This window comes from Mauremys mutica, chromosome 11 (genome assembly GCF_020497125.1).
Source record: "Mauremys mutica isolate MM-2020 ecotype Southern chromosome 11, ASM2049712v1, whole genome shotgun sequence".
NCBI classification, from domain to species: Eukaryota; Metazoa; Chordata; order Testudines; family Geoemydidae; genus Mauremys; species Mauremys mutica.
The window spans coordinates 31,017,599-31,034,426 of record NC_059082.1 but is presented as its reverse complement, the minus strand read 5'-3'; positions in this window follow the sequence as shown (position 1 = coordinate 31,034,426).

Below are 16,828 nucleotides of genomic sequence, written 5' to 3'. Positions count from 1 at the left end.
AGTGTCACAATAGAAAAAGCTCTGGGAATAGTTGTGTAAGTTTATTCCCTCTAACTCTGCTGGATCTGTAGGAAAATATTTTCCTAATGGGTAATTATGCCTTGTTTAGAGGCATTAAAACTTCCAGAGAACACATCTCCCGTTAAACCAACTACAATATTTAAAAAAATTCTTTGTTGAATTTTGAACCAAAACTACTTTTATGCCTCCGCTTAATAGTATATACTTTTTGTATTTATAATACAATTACTATCCCTCCTTATTCACCACTTGAGATCAGCTGTAGCTTTTTGGATTAGGCCATATAAGAAAAGGACATGGAAAGACAGTTATAAAAAGTGGAATGACTTGTAATAGTGATCATAGTAAAAATGATATACCATGTTGATTGCCATAGCAATGTAATTTCTACTAACTTGTGTAAAGGCTTATTTGGGGTTACATCAAAAACAACTTTGTGGCTATATATCTGTGCTTGTATCACAAACCAATTTTCATCAGTTAGCACTAATCCTTCTAGTTCCTTGCCTGGAAACCTAAGCCTCAAACTGATGCTGTAGGTACAGGCATGTGTAGGGCTTATCCAAAATGGACATATGTAGACACACCTAGAATCATAGACTTTAAGGTCAGAAGGGACCATTATGATCATCTAGTCTGACCTCCTGCACAATGCAGGCCACAGAATCTCACCCACCCATTCACTCCTGTATCAAACCTGTGTCGGCCATTGAAGTCCTCAAATCATGCTTTAAAGACTTCAAGGTGCAGAGAACCTTCCAGCAAGTGACCCGTACCCCACACTGCAGAGGAAGGTGAAAACCCCCCAGGGCTTCTGCCAATCTGCCCTGGAGGAAAATTCCTTCCTGACCCCAAATATGGCGATTAGCTAAACCCTGAGCTTTTGGGCAAGACTCACCAGACAGACACCCAGGAAAGAATTCTCTGTAGTAACTCAGATCCCACCCCATCTAACATCCCATCGGGCATATTTACTGCTAGTAGTCAAAGACTAATTAATTGCCAAAATTAGGCTATCCCATTATACCATTTCCTTCATAAACTTATCAAGCTTAGTCTTGAAGCCAGATACGTCTTTTGCCCCCACTACTCTCCTTGGAAGGCTATTCCAGAACTTCACTTGTCTGATGGTTAGAAACCTTTGTCTAATTTCAAGTCTAAACTTCCTGATGGCCAGTTTATATCCATTTGTTCTTGTGTCCACATTGGTACTGAGCTTAAATAATTCCTCTCCCTCCCTGGTATTTATTCCTCTGATATGTTTATAGAGAGCAATCATATCTCCCCTCAGTCTTCTTTTGGTTAGGGTAAACAAGCCAAGCTCTTTGAGTCTCTTTTCATATGACAGGTTTTCCATTCCTCGGATCATCCTAGTAACCCTTCTCTGCACCTGTTCCAGTTTGAATTCATCCTTCTTAAACATGGGAGACCAAAACTGCACACAATATTCCAGATGAGGTGTCACCAGTGCCTTGTATAACAGTACTAACACTTCTTTATCTCTACTGGATACCTCGCCTGATGCATCCCAAGACCACATTAGCTTTTTTCACAGCCATATCATATTGGCAGCTCATAGTCATCCTGTGATCAACCAATACTCTGAGGTCCTTCTCCTCTGTTACTTCCAACAGATGCCTCCCCAGCGTATAACAGTAGTTCTTGTTATTAATCCCTAAATGCATGACCTTGCACTTTTCACTATTATATTTCATCCTATTACTATTACTCCAGTTTACAAGGTCATTCAGATCTTCCTGTATGATATCCCAGTCCTTCTTTGTATTGTCAATACCTCCCAGCTTTATGTCATCCACAAACTTTATTAGCGCATTCCCACTTTTTGTATCAAGGTCAGTAATAAAAAGATTAAATAAGATTGGTCCCAAAACCGATCCCTGAGGAACTCCACTAGTAACCTCCCTCCAGCCTGACAATTCACCTTTCAGTATGACCCATTGTAGTCTCCCCTTTAACCAATTCCTCATCCACCTTTCAATTTTCATATTGATCCCCATCTTTTCCAATTTAGCTAATAATTCCCCATGTGGAACCGTATCAAATGCCTTACTGAAATCGAGGTAAATTAGATCCACTGCATTTCCTTTGTCTAAAAAAATCTGTTACCTTCTCAAAGAAGGAGATCAGCTTGGTTTGGCACGATCTACCTTTTATAAAACTATGTTGTATTTTGTCCCACTTACCATTGACCTCAATGTCCTTGACTACTTTTTCCTTCAAAATTTTTTTCAAGACCTTGCATACTACAGATGTCAAGCTGACAGGCCTGTAGTTGCCCGGATCACTTTTTTTCCCTTTCTTAAAGATAGAAACTATGTTAGCAATTCTCCAGTCATACAGTACAACCCCTGAGTTTACAGATTCATTAAAAATTCTTGCTAATGGACTTGCAATTTCATGTGCCAGTTCCTTTAATATTCTTGGATGAAGATTATCTGGGCCCCCTGATGTCATCCCATTAAGCTGTTCAAATTTGGCTTCTACCTTGGATGTGGTAATATCTACCTCCATATCCTCATTCCTATTTGTCATCCTACCATTATCCCTAAGCTCCTCATTAGCCTCATTAAAGACTGAGGCAAAGCATTTGTTTAGATATTGGGCCATGCCTAGATTATCCTGAGATGCTTGCTCATCCATCTTGGTCTACAATTCCTGCCTATGAATTTTATCCCTTTCTTGGGATGCAGGCTTCTGATAGTTTCTGCAACTTTGACTTAAATAATTCCAGGCTTCCTCCACCTTTAGATCCCCAAGTTCTTCAGTCCAATCCACTTCCCTAACGAATTTCCTTAATTCATTAAAGTAGCAGCTGTGTTAATCTGTATCCGCAAAAAGAACAGGAGTACTTGTGGCACTCCTGTTCTTAGTTCTTTAAAGTTAGTCCTTTTAAAATAAAAAACCCTAATCAGATCTATTTTTGTTTATCCTTCCATTTAGTTTAAACTGAATTAGCTCATGATCATTCGAACCAAGGTTGTCCCCTACAACCATTTCTTCTATGAGGTCCTCATTGCTCACCAAAACCAAATTTAAAATGGCATCCCCTCTTGTTGGTTCAGCAACTACTTGGTGAAGGAATCCATCAGCTATCACATCTAGGAAAATCTGAGCCCTATTACTAGCACTTGTCCTCCAGTCTATATCTGGGAAGTTAAAGTCTCCCATGATCACACAATTCCCATTAGTATTTACTTCATTGAAAACATTAAAGAGGTTTCTATCCATATCCAAATCTGATCCTGGTGGTCTATAGCGCACTCCAAGCACTATCTCAGGGGAGACTCTAGTAACTTTCTTCCCCAATGTGATTTTTGCCCAGACAGACTCTGTCTTATCCATTCCATCCCTTCTTATTTCTTTACAGTCTACCTCATCATTGATATACAATGCTACTCCACTACCTTTGCCTTTATTTCTGTCTTTCCTAAACAGCACATAGCCTTCAATACCTGTACTCCAGTCATGACTACTATTCCACCATGTTTCTGTTATCCCTATAATATCTGGTTTCACTTCCTGCAGCAGTAACTCTAGTTCCTCCATTTTGTTACGTAGGCTCCTCGCATTGGTGTACAAACATCTTAATTCTTGCTGTTTCGCTTCACTCACATTCGTTACCCGATTAGGCCCAGACATTCTATCTCCAGTATCACCTATTAGATGGTATCTACACTACCCTTCCTCTGTATGGCCAGTCTCCTACCCACAACAGTATCCTTTCTTGCTTTGTTTTCTTCCCTCTCAAAGGAGAGGGATAGCTCAGTGGTTTGAGCAGTGGCCTGCTAAACCCAGGGTTGCAAGTTCAATCTTGAGAAGGCTACTTAGGGATCTGGGACAAAAATCAGTACTTGGTCCTGCTAGTGAAGGCAGGGGGCTGGACTCAATGACCCTTCAGGGTCCCTTCCAGTTCTATGAGATATAGGACTATCTCCATATATTTATAAAATCCAGCATGGAGATTACCTGGACATCTCCCAACCATCTCCCTCCAATTCCTAGTTTAAAGCTCTCTTAATCAGTTGTGCCAGCCTCCATCCTAGAAGTCTATTACCCTCCCTACTCAGGTGAAGTCCATCCCAAGAGAACAGTCCTCTGTCCATGAATGCCTCTCAGTGGCCATACATCCCAAAGCCCTCCTTATAGCACCACTGCCTGAGCCATCTGTTGATTGCCATAATCTTGCCACAACTTGTTGCCCTTCTCTAGGAACAGGCAGAATCCCACTGAAGATCACCTGAGCCTCGATTTCCTTAAGCGTCTTCCCCACCTGGCATAGTCTCCTTTTGATACGTTCCAGCGAGAATCTAGCCGTATCATTCATTCCCACATGAAGGGCAATCAGCGGATTCTTTCCCGCTCCCATTAGGATCCTCTTCAGCCTCAGGTCCACATCCTGTATCTTAGCACCGGGCAGACAGCACACCCTTCTGTTCTCTGGATCAGCTCTGGTTACAGGCCTGTCTATTCTTCTCAGTAAGGAGTCCACAGTCACACAGACCTGCCTTTTCCCGGTGACAGTGCGATTCTCCCGTCTATCCCCTGTTCCCTCTGGCTGCAAGTCCTCTCGATTCCTATTCACCCTTGCAATCCTCTGCAACCCATCCCGTATCCTCCTGGGGCTCATGTTTGGTGTCATCTTCATTGACTCTTCCCCTCTCCTTATAGGGCTAGCTGCTTGTCTCTTCTTCCTTGCCCTCTCACCTTCAGCGACCACCTGCTGTGCCTCTTTTTTATTTTCCAACTCTGCAAACCTGTTCTTGAGCTCTGTTGCTCCTTCACTAGCCCGTCTTTTCCTCTGCGTGGTTTGCTTAGTCACATGCTTCCACCATCCACTTTTCTCACCCAGCAGTCTCCCCTCATAGTTCTGTGGTTCTGCTTCCATCTGCAAGTCTGAGCTTTTCCCTTCAGCCTCATCATGTCTTTGCTCCATCATCTGCTTGAACCCCCTTCTAAACTCAACCAGAGTTTCCACCTGCATCTTCAATCCTCGGATCTTTCTTCCATCAGCTCTATCAGGTGGCACTTCATGCAGACAAAACTCTTTTCAGGTACACCCTCCAGGATCATGTACATGCCGCAGCTTCCACATCCAGTCATCTTCATTGTGTCTTCCACTGCTTGGGTCACTACAAATGCTGCCTCTGTATCTGTCATAGGCTTCCCACCTAAATCCAGTAAATCTGGGAAACACAAACCACCACCCACAGCAAAACAAACCCCCAACAAGCACCAAGACACTGCTAGAACACTGCATGCTCCCTTCAGTAGCCTGTGTTCCTCTGCCTGCCTCTCTTAGTCTTCCCCCAAACTCCCCCTGTTAACTCCCACTCAGACTCCCCTATTTACAGCTCTGTTTGCTGGCTCCTGTGCCGCTGCAGCTGTTGTCTTATGGCAAAACTCTTAAACTATAAATTTTTGGTGATAGTCATGTTTATCATTTACCTTACAAAGGAACCATATCCATTAGTGGTCAATCAAGCCTTTTCAGCATCAAGACACAAGTTGAAGCCTTACAATAGCCTGACAATAGCACATCTCTGTCAGGTAGGCCTACAAATGTTTTGTATTGATCCAAGATAAAATGTGCATTGCCTTTTAACATCTCCCTTTTCAGGTGATATAGATGAATGTGGGCTCTTCCTTGTTAACCAATAATTTGCACAATCTTTAATGTCTTGGGGATATCCCTCATGTATATGTTCTGCATGTCCGTCTTACCCTGTAGGTATTAAATTTTTGGGGATATATCCAATGGGTCTGGGAGACCTTCCATCTTTCAGTGTTTTAATATTCTGTATATCAAAGGTTGTTGAAGTTCTGTTCATATGCTCCTAGTACCCCGGAGCAAGATAAATATCTGTTTGCATAAAGGTGTTATCTAGGGACAAATAAAGGAATGAAGGTGAGTTAAAATCAGCTAAATACGTGATCTATTTCTGTTCATGGTGGGTGGAATTCACCTTTCTTTAGGTTCCTGATGGGCTGTAGCAGGGCAGGACCATCCTTTTCCCCATTCCGTAGAAGACCATCCCTTCCCCAGTAGTGATTGTGGCTTTCAGGAACTACTGTAATAGAAATAACTGTATAATAATTTACTCTTATGTGGGTTTAGGGCAGGGTTATTTGTATCTGTTGGATACCAACCATATGCTATCTCTACAAATCCTTGACTTACTTTTTCCCTTGCTCAGCCCTACTTTTGGCTGTTAATCAAAATAAAACAGTGTCTGGGTGGGGAAGCAAACTATCCTGAATGCAAAGTCCTGTCCTCTTTAGCAGACATTTCAAACTGAGAATGTAAAAGAGGTTTCATTGCCAAAATGGTTCACTTCTTTGCATGCAGTGAATTAATGTCAAAGATCAAGAAGAAACCAAAATGTACACAATGATTTATCCAGGAAACAGTTTCAAACGCAGAACATCAAATACATCACTTTCCCCTTCTAAATCCATAAAGCCATGGTAACTCATGGCAGAGTTAAACATTTTAGATCTATTTAGTTAACATTTAATTAACATACACTGTAATTCCTGCATTGTCTATGTGTTGAGGTAATAATTAGAATCTCTCTACCAAATAACTGGGCTTTATTTTTTTAAGTGGGCATTCTGAATTGGATTTAAACTTGCACTTTTTACAGTCCAAACCTGGCAGTGCTGTGACTGGTGCATTTAGAAATCAACATTTTCACTTAAGTGCCAATATGTGCTTGATTAGTTAATTATTCAGATTTAATTAAGTAGAAAAGGATCACATATGGTGCACAGTAAACTTAGATTGTAGAAATGCTTTCGGTTTGAATAATCTGATGTTAGAGGAGAAAATATATAAATAACTAACCTGACTGTGTCCTTTAAGAGTGCACAATGATATTAACAATTTGGAAGAGAAAGTAAAGAATACTGGATCTAACTAATAATGTAAGGGGAAATCTGTAGGCAGAATGTAATTACACAAATATGAATTTGGCCAACTTTTGGGGTTAACATCTAAGAGTTCTATGGAATTTTATTAGCAATGCACCAGTCTTTTGATTTGGAGAGGCCGAAAATGGCCTCAAGGAAGAGGAAAAGCTGTATTTTTTTATTATTTGAATGATATTTCAACCCAGAGCTGGATTACCAATGTCTCATAGCATTAATGGCTGGCTTGGTGACCTCCTCATTGACAGCTGGTTGGACTCTGTCAACTGGGGATATTGTTCATATTTGCCACAATCACAATGGGATAAAAGCAAAACCAAAATTAAACGTTCTTGCTCTTGTGACTTGTATCACAGTTCCCAGCTGGGCCACTGGCCACAGTGAATCTTGTAGGTTCCTAATGAACAAGGAAGGGCACTTTCTTCTCCTGTTTTTTTTAAATTCACAAGGATGAGTTGATTTCTGTTTTGGGACACCTGCTGTGTAACTTTCAGACAGTGTTAATTTTATTCTAAAACACACCCACTCCCTGTGCACGTCCTCACCACTCGTTTGTCTCCCTCTTGCACTTTGTTCCCCTTCGTATTCTACTAATGTGCATAATTCTTGTATAAATAGAAAATCCTGACCTAGATTCTGCCTGATGTTTCCTTTGCTGGGCATTCTTTCTGGAGCTTACCGTTTGTGTTGAGGCTTAGACTGTAGCTTCTCAATGGTATTGCAGAGTCCTTGATATGAGTTCACTATGTTTTGCACTTGTATGTATCTGAGCATCTTGTAATCCTTTACACATATAAACCAAGCCTCACAATATGCCAGAGAAGTAGGTTAGCATCCTCATCTTACGGCTGGGAAAACACACAGGCAGAGCATTAAGTAATTTTTCCAAGATCATAGAGGAAGGCTGTGGCAGAGCCAATTATAGAACCCAGGGCCTAAACTTGTGCAGTACTTACATAAGTGCAGCAACTTCATGCAGTTATATGTATGCAACTTTTGAAATTTCTGATTTCCTATCTCATTCTTCAACAATAAAGTATCCTTCCTTTCTCTGACAGATGCTTCACCTTTATTAACCCCTGTCAGTAACCAGTTGAGTTATTACACTGTGACAGGCCATCTTTTATGATGCTTTGAATCATTTTGATACTGTGAAATATTAACGTTGATGTAAGACTGTCCAGAGCAAGTAAATCAACATATTAATGATCATTGCATGGCTGAACGTGGGCTGAGGAGATGGTGCTTTGGGTGAAGCGCAGCATGCAGCTGACTGAGAAAGATGAGCACTCAGAAAGGCAATATTAGCTTTCCCAATGGAGCTGTAGCTGTATTTCTGTCTAATCTTGGTTTTCATGCTACATCCATCAAATAAGAGACCATTCAGTCAGGAGACTTGTCAAGTGGAAGTCACCAAGCAAAAATAAGAATTGTATCTCAAGGGGGGGGGGGGGGAAACTAAGGCAAGACCTGACCTTCCTTATGGTGCTGCTCCCTGGCTAACGATTGGGGATGATTTAAAACAGTTGTTTCCAACCTTTATTAATTTGTGGCCCCCTAAAAAATTTCACTTGGAGGTGCAGACCCCTTTGGAAATTCAGACTGTCGTCCGCAGACCCCTACCATAGAAGTCTTAGGCTGAAAACTGACTGAACAGAATTCAACTGTAATGTTGCACATGCTCAGCATGGCATTTGACGCAGCACGAGAGAAGGCACTAAACTGTGGGCTTCTATGGTAACAACACTTCCGGGTTTTGACTGGAGGTGGGGGTAGTCACATACTTTTGATCAGAGAAACGGACTGCCTTGTCTGGGACCTGAAACTTTCTTTTCATAGTCACCTTTTGTGGACCCCTTAGACATAGTTTGCAGACCACCACGGGGTCTGCGGACCACAGGCTGCAAACCTCTCTTTTAAAATACATTTGGCTCAGAATGAATTTATCATCTTGGGTTCTTAATTGAACCTTTCCTACCGATGTACTTTTATCTCTAGATTCCATGGAATTTTCTGTTTGACTTAAAGAAGTCACCGTTCTGGAGCCCATCGCTTTGACGTATATGTGAAATGTCCACAGGTAGAGTCCCTCCTACATTTTTTTCAACATATATATTCAAAATAAGTGTGTGTATTAAGCTTGACTATTTTAGACTTATTTGCCTATCCATTGTTTTCTGACCAGGATAGTGAGGTTGCAACACACTTGCCAAGACACAATATTACTCTTCCCAGTCACCTTGAGGAAACACATTATGTATTTATTTGCTTTTTGTATGCCATGGTATCCAGTTACAAATGATTGATCAAGTGTTTAGAATGGCAACCATACATCTGTGCTACAAGGAGAATGAACTCTCCTTTCTGATCTGCAATGTGGTTCTTGATTGCATAGTCTGTACTTGTTGAAGCCAATGGGAATCCTAAGAAATCCTTGTACTAATTCTCTACTAGACTCTTGTTCACTGGAATTTCTGTGATGTATTTTTGCACACTTCTGAATACTATAAACATCAGTTCTGCTTCTTGCATTCAAGAGGATTTATTAAATGAGTGCCACGGTACATCAGTGATGCTTTGACGTAGTGTGTTTTAACAATGTGAAGGTTTAGCTTATCACTATTTAAAACAATCGGTATGAATGAACTGCATGAATTAAGTGTATTAAATTGGAATTGCTCCTGGAAACATCCTGTGGTTCAATCCTCTTCTCAAGCATTTTATTCCATATGCTAACTTCCCTTTGTCTTAAACATTTCTGCCCGAGTTTCCTAAATACTTCTAGTTCTTAGTTTTTAAATCAGTATGAATATTTTCCTTTATGTCAATGTTATCACCTCATTAAAATAGCTGGTTAAGGCCTCTCAAAATCTGCGATTCCTTGAACCTTGTTTCTTGATTTAAGTCTTTGAGTGCTGCAATTATCCTCGTAGGTTCATACTGAACCCTCTCCAGGAAACGAGCTTTCCAACTTCCTGGTGACTGATACTGATCACTGCTGTCCAAAAATAGGAGAATAAATCCTAATGTATGTGACAATTCTTTGCCATTTCCCCTGCTATTTGTGAATTATTTATGATCAGCTTGAGAAACTCTTAATCACTTGTGAATTTTTTTAATAAATAATATTTAGGCTGGAGACCATTTGTGAATTCCAAATATTTGCAGTTGTAGTGTGTTGGGTCATTGCTATATGGCATTGTTTCCATTTCTTGATTTAAATGCCACAACTAACCAAGCTGGAGCAATTTTACAATCAAACAGACGCTGTTCACAATCCACTTTGGGCAATGTCTTGAGCACTCAAGCTTAAAATATTCTATGTGCATTAACACCAACCAGTGTAAGGCACTTTCACAGCTGATAAGATAAGACTCATCCCTGCCATGAAGAGCTCGCAATCTAAGTGGATAACATACAGACAAAACTCACAGGCACCGTGTGCAAATCAAAACATTTTAATTTTTAAAACAAAATCGAAAGCCACAAATTACAAATGTCGTATCAGTAATTTTTAAAAAAGCCAAACACATATACAGCAGGAGATGTGTAAATATTCAGTGAAGTTCCCCAGTCACTATCTCGAGTCTTTTACTTACAAATCCCAATAACCTCTCTGCTGTCATCATGCAAATTATTTTTGTAAGGTCTTTATATTGCACTTCTCCATTGACATTCCTAAGCTAATGAAGAGACTTTTTTTTTTATGTATCCAGCCAAGATATGACTCAACTTGACCCAAATTAGTGTGTTTCTATTTGCCTTTGTGTGTTTGTGACTGTAGCAGGGTGCTGGTGCAAAAGCACCTAATTACCCCTGCTCAGCCAGCTCCAATCAAGGGAAATAGATTGGGGCTGGTGAAACAGACCTGATGCCTGGCCTGGGGATTGGTCCCACCTGAGGGCCTGACAAGCCAGCAGTTGTAAGGGCTGGGAGCCAGAAGAAAAGGCAGGCAGGGAAAGGTCAGACTCCTAGCTGTGGGCTGACTGCAGGAAAAGAGGGAACTAACCCTGGTATATAGCTCAACACTGGTGGTGGGAGAACTGTGTATGTGTAAATAAAGCCATGGGTGTGGCATACCTGAAAGCCTCTCTGCACTTTATTGGGATAGCCAGTGGGCCCTGGAAGAGGGATGTGACAGAGAACATGTCACAGCGACATACTAATTATACACCAGCAATGATTAGTTCAGCCTGGGAGTGTTTAAAACATCTATAGTGTGGAATATTGCAGGCCAGGCCAGATCAAAGTAACTAAGTAAGTCATTTCAAATAAATGAAAGATGATTGAAGTTCTTAACTGACTTGATGGCTGGTAAATTGAAATGCCCTGGGTGTCTTCCTTTTCCCTGTATATTGTATCCAAGACAAACTTATAGTGTGATGTGAACCTTGGCAGCCATAGAATAAATTTCACAGGTCAGTTAGGTGGGGACTGCAGAAAGAGCCAATAACAGCATGTTAAGGAGATAATATTGATTTACTTGGTCATAAAGATTTTTTCATATCAGTGTAATAACTGGCCCTATATTTTGATGGCGGACAGCAAATATACTGGGCTTTCTCTGGAAAGGCTCCTTAGTGGCAGAATTGGTAGGGCCACTACAACTGGCCACATGCTCTTTCCAGCACCTCCTTCAGTGGGCAAAATGTTCAGCCCTGGCTTTTGATTTTTTTCAGACTCATTTGTGAATACCTGCCTGGTCACTCCTATAAAAACCAGCCTTTCCTGTGTTTCAGATGGATATGTACGCCCATTTTTTTGCAAATGCAAACAGTTGCACACACCCTTGGGTATGTAAAATCAGAAGCTGTCTGAGAACTTTGGCTCCATTCCTAGGGCCAGTTCAAAGAACACATCCAGCATGCTGAAGTGGTTGGAAAATGCCATCTCATAAATCAAGGTGGAGGCGGGGGAGGGGAACAGCACAATGGAGATTTGTTTTAAAACAATCTCTACATCACACACTATCCAGTTGTATTAGGTGCGATGAGATGATGGCAGGATTATTATATTCATGTCAAACAAACTCCCCACATGGCAAGAGCATGAATCAAACATGGTTTTAGAATATGTGGTGGTAAAAATGCTAAAATACATGTTAATAACAAAGTAGGAAAGGACTTGCTATCACATTTTTTAATATACTACTTGATTTAGCCACCCTAATCTTCTGGCTGTTACCGCAAAACAACCAACCCCACCAGTCCCATCCATCTTCAGTGTGACTTGAGCTACTTTACCATTCACTGTCATGACATAAGTTATTTCCTTTGCAAACATGTCAGGCCACCCCTGGTCCCGCAACATCAGGTGTAATGGGAGGTGCCTCTTGGCTCCTCTGTTCCTGTAGCATGGAGGCTTTTTGGAAGGCCATTGTTGCAGCTTCTATGGCATCAGCCCAGCCAGCAGTGGCAGGAAGTCAAAAGGCACAAGTTGCCCAGACCTTGCGCTCCAAGGACCTGTGCGTTTAGAAAGACGCAAGAAGAAAATGAAAAGGAAGTGAAGAAAGCGAGAGAAAGACTAACCTCGATGAAGGGGTTCTGACAGCCTGTGTCTAGACCCTGCCTGGTTTTTAATATTTGCAATAATAAGAAAGGTGCACATTCCAAGCTGTTTGTACAGCCTGGGGAATTCGTGGTAATGAACTCATTTTAATAACACCAAAACAGATAATTTTGGGGATAAGACAGTACAAACAAGGGAAAAGCTGTGTGATCAGCTACTCACTTGATCAGGCTGTGACAAAGTGCAAGGAGTGAGCAGGGGAGGCTGTGCTCTGATCACTTGGAGGCTAATTCATGCCTGAGGAGAAGCTGACTGGGGGTAATGATCCATTCAGGCTAGTGGGGGTAAGAACTCAATTGACCTCCCATCAGCCCAGGGCTGCTAAAAGAGGCATAGGCAGGTACCCAAAGGAGGAGAAGTGAGGAACATGGCTAGTCACACAGAGGGCGAAGAGCAGGGAGACTTCTGCTCTCTCTCAGGTCCCGCTAAGAAGACCTAAAGCTTGGCAAAGAGGCAGGAGCACAGGGAACTGTGGAGATATTGGTGGAGGGAAATAGAACTAAAGTGTCACTGAGAGCACATTTGGTGGAGTCTTTGTGGTTTCTGCAGGGAAGAGAATGGGTGTGGTGGTGGGCATAGACAGTGAGTTATATGGGCCTGTGATGCCCTTGCTCCACCAGTGTTTGAGCGTATATTTTTAGCAGAGTGTCCTGTCCATAGGTTGGACCGGAGCAACCACCCTGGGCCCTGCGCTTTGGGGGGGGGGGGCTCACTCTTCAGGGGGATGTGGGGTCCAGGGCATCCTGGGGGATGAGCAGGGGGCCTGGCCCCAGCCTGCCCCCAGCCTGCCCCCTCTGCTCTGGTCTGCCCTGCTCTGCCCCCATTCTGCCCTGCCCCCATTCTGCCCCTTTCCGCAAACCCCCACCTCTTTCTGGCTTCCGCCCTTCCCCCCGAGTGATGCCAGCAGGGAAGGCTGGGGGCAGGTCCCCTGCTAACCCCCCAGGCTGCCCTGGACCCCACATCCTCCTGAAGTGCAGGGCCCCCTCCAAAGCGTGGGGCCCAGGTCAGTCCTATGGACGGGACGGCTCTGCTTGGACCCATTCTGGGCACCACCAAAAATTATACAAACCTAGCGCCCATGGCGGTGGGCCCCCATTACACAGGCCCTTGATTCACTCATATATTCAAAGAAAGAAGGCTCTGGCTACTGCTAAAGTCCACTTTTGTCACTGATGGGATGATCCCCTGGGAACGCCTGGTATGTCCTTCTCTGGAGGTGGTATGGACGTATACCCCTCTCAGGAGCATTTCCCTTTGCCATGGTTCACGGCAGGTCAGAGGCATTTCTTCAATGGTATAAGAGCAGGTAATTTCACAGGCAATCAAATATTGATTCAGCCATGGAGCCCAAGGCCTTCATGACACAAAATAAAGGAGAAAAATCCAGTGAGTTTTAGCATTTGCAATTTATGGAACCAAAAATAGTACAGGGGTACATTAATAATTAAATTAGATCCAGCTGTTAAATTATATTAATAATTAAATTATATCAAGGCAGTGCCTGTAAAAGGTCCATGAAATGAAATTAAGTGGAGATTGAATAAAACCACTATTGCTTTACTGGAGTTGGACCTATTACTCCGTCAAGTCTCATTTATTGAACTGGGTATTAAAAATATAAAGTTCTCGTACTAATTCTGAATGAGGAGAACAAGAAGGAATTAACATCAAGTGAGTGCTTGCCTGCTTGTATTTCACTCAGCCTATTCTAAAGCAATTCAACCAAAATCATCAATTTTGAAAGAAATTAATGGCCAACGATGAAAAAAAATAACTAGCAGAAACCAAAAGAGCAGGTTTCAAGTTACAGGTGGTTCTGAAATATCAACTCCCCACCCACAATCTTTGTTGGTTGCAGTAGCTATGGTGATGTATTTATTAGCTCAGATTAAAAGTGAGTAGATAAAGATTTTTTTCATTACAGCTGGGCAAATACTGGAAGGGCTGGGGAGAAGTGTTCCTGAACATCTATTGGAATAAAAATCATGCATTCACCTCCATGGTCTCTGCCTGCTTCCCATGACTATTCTTATGAATGCAGATTTGCATATGGAAGGAAGACGTGTGACTCCTCACATGGATAACTGTACACAAATGGTTGGCAGTTCTTTGTGGGTATAGCAGGATATGCCTCAGGTGACCAGTGACACTGTGTGACTAGCAAATGCCAACTAGTTAAGGAAGTAGTAGTGACAAGATATCCACTGGCTGAAATATGGTCACAAGTTATGCCTACAATAATTACAGATTACTATTTTTTTCCAGTAAATATCAAAGTCTGTTTGCAGATATTTGGGAATTGGAAAAGGGGTTAAAATTTGTTGACTACATTGTTTGCTGCAAATGGAGACCCTATTCCTCTGAACTTAGTTCCATTCAAGGGCAGGTGATTACCTGCCCACAGCTCTTTGTGGGATCAGGAACTTAGATTTTGACCTTTATGGTGGCCAAAAAAAAAATCATTATTAGACTCTATTCTGCTTTGTTTCACATTTAGAGCTTACACAAAAGCAATAGATGTTAACAAACAGGTTCTGGTTCTGTTCCCAGGCCAAACAAGAAAGTGTTCCACCACCCAACTAACATAAAAGATGTTAAGCTTGGCTACTTTTGCCTGGATTTTTTGCCAATATGAGAAGGCAAGAAACTGGTTCTAATTGGTTAAGGCTGGCAGTTCACTTTCATCCCCCTCAGGTGATCTATTACTTATTGTGTTTCCACCAGCTGCCAAACATTCTCTCACTGTTATTTTGGGGGTTTTGTTTTGTTTTTTAAGATTTATTCTCACAGCACTTTTAATCCTTAGGAAACTGGCTAATCCCCATGTGAATGATACGTGGGGAAGAATAGTTCTCATGGGGACTGAGAGGCCTCTTAGGCACCTTGTACTGAGGAACGTGGGGGAGTGGTTCTGGCCTGTGGGAACTGGAGCCAGGGCCAGTCTAGCATGAAACAAATACTGAAACTTTCTGCCTGCCTCTTTCTGGGAGCCCTCCTCCCCGCCTCCTCCAGATCATAACTTGCCTCTCTTCTCTACCCATTCCCAGCCACTTCCTCAGGCTACGAACCTGCCTGGGGTGGTAGGAGCTGAGTTTGGGACAGAGAAGAACTGTCACAGAGCATAGACTGAGGGTCCAGCTGTGATCAGAGGTGTGATACAGACAATGAATTGATATACTGAATACTCATCCTCAGGGTCCTAGAGCTTTAAAAACAGACACACGGCAGCTAAAATTGAACTAAGAGAAGACTGCTGCATGCTGTAGTAAAATAAACTAGTTCAACCATTGAACTCTTTGCCAACACAGGCAAAACTTTATATGGGATGACATAATTAAAATACAGTGGTAGCACTTTAAAACTCAGCTAGTCCCATGTATTTTGTGAGACCCATGAAATCGCATGCACATGCCACCTGAGGATGAAGGCTCCCACTCTCCTTTTAAAGCTAATTTGGCTTTTAATGGAAGCTCATTCAAGAGAAGGTATCCACCACTCGGAAAGATTTGTGGGTCCCTGCACACTCCCTGCCGTGTTTTCTGGGAAACCCATACTTTTTTCAGATGTCTGAAAATGCCAACCCCTTCTAGCTCCCGAGTCGCACGTGTGCGCTAATAGGCTCTGCCCCCTGGATTATTTTTCAGACATAAGCTATGAGATACTGTCGATATCATAATGTTTATGGCAGATACCATTCCACTGCATTGTTCAAATGGGGGCAGGGCTGTCCTTCACATAACACTTCTGCTGAACATATATATTGTACCAAGGCCTAACAAACTGTGCTGCAATAGCAGGCCTGCCCGTCATAGAAAATGGTTTGCAATGGCATGTTCCTATACAGTGTTCATGTTGCTGCCAGATGCAATGTGTCACAGGAAAGAAACTGTAAGGGTGATGTCTCGGGGCCCTCTGGGGAAGAGGGGCATTCTCCATTCCCAGTGGAGGCAGTGTTTGCCAGCTACTTTGCACAGGTATACTAAAGACACACACTACAAGGCACTAGAGCATTGTGCCCAGGTTACTGAAATTTGAAAATGGGTGGGGAGGGGTTCTTTGTTGTCTAGATTGTGTATGAAATCTGTTAAGGTGTTCTAATGCTCTTGGGCTTACTAACTTCCCTGGAATGGCTTGGATCCATCTCCTAGTAACAGCTGCTTTTCAATAGTATTTCTCTTTTTTCCCCCCCTCTGCTTTGTGGCCTCCCTTTCTGACTTTCTTTCTCTTCCCTTTGTATCCCTCCCTTGTCTCAATGGAATTTTACTTACCGCTCATCAAATGGGGAACACAG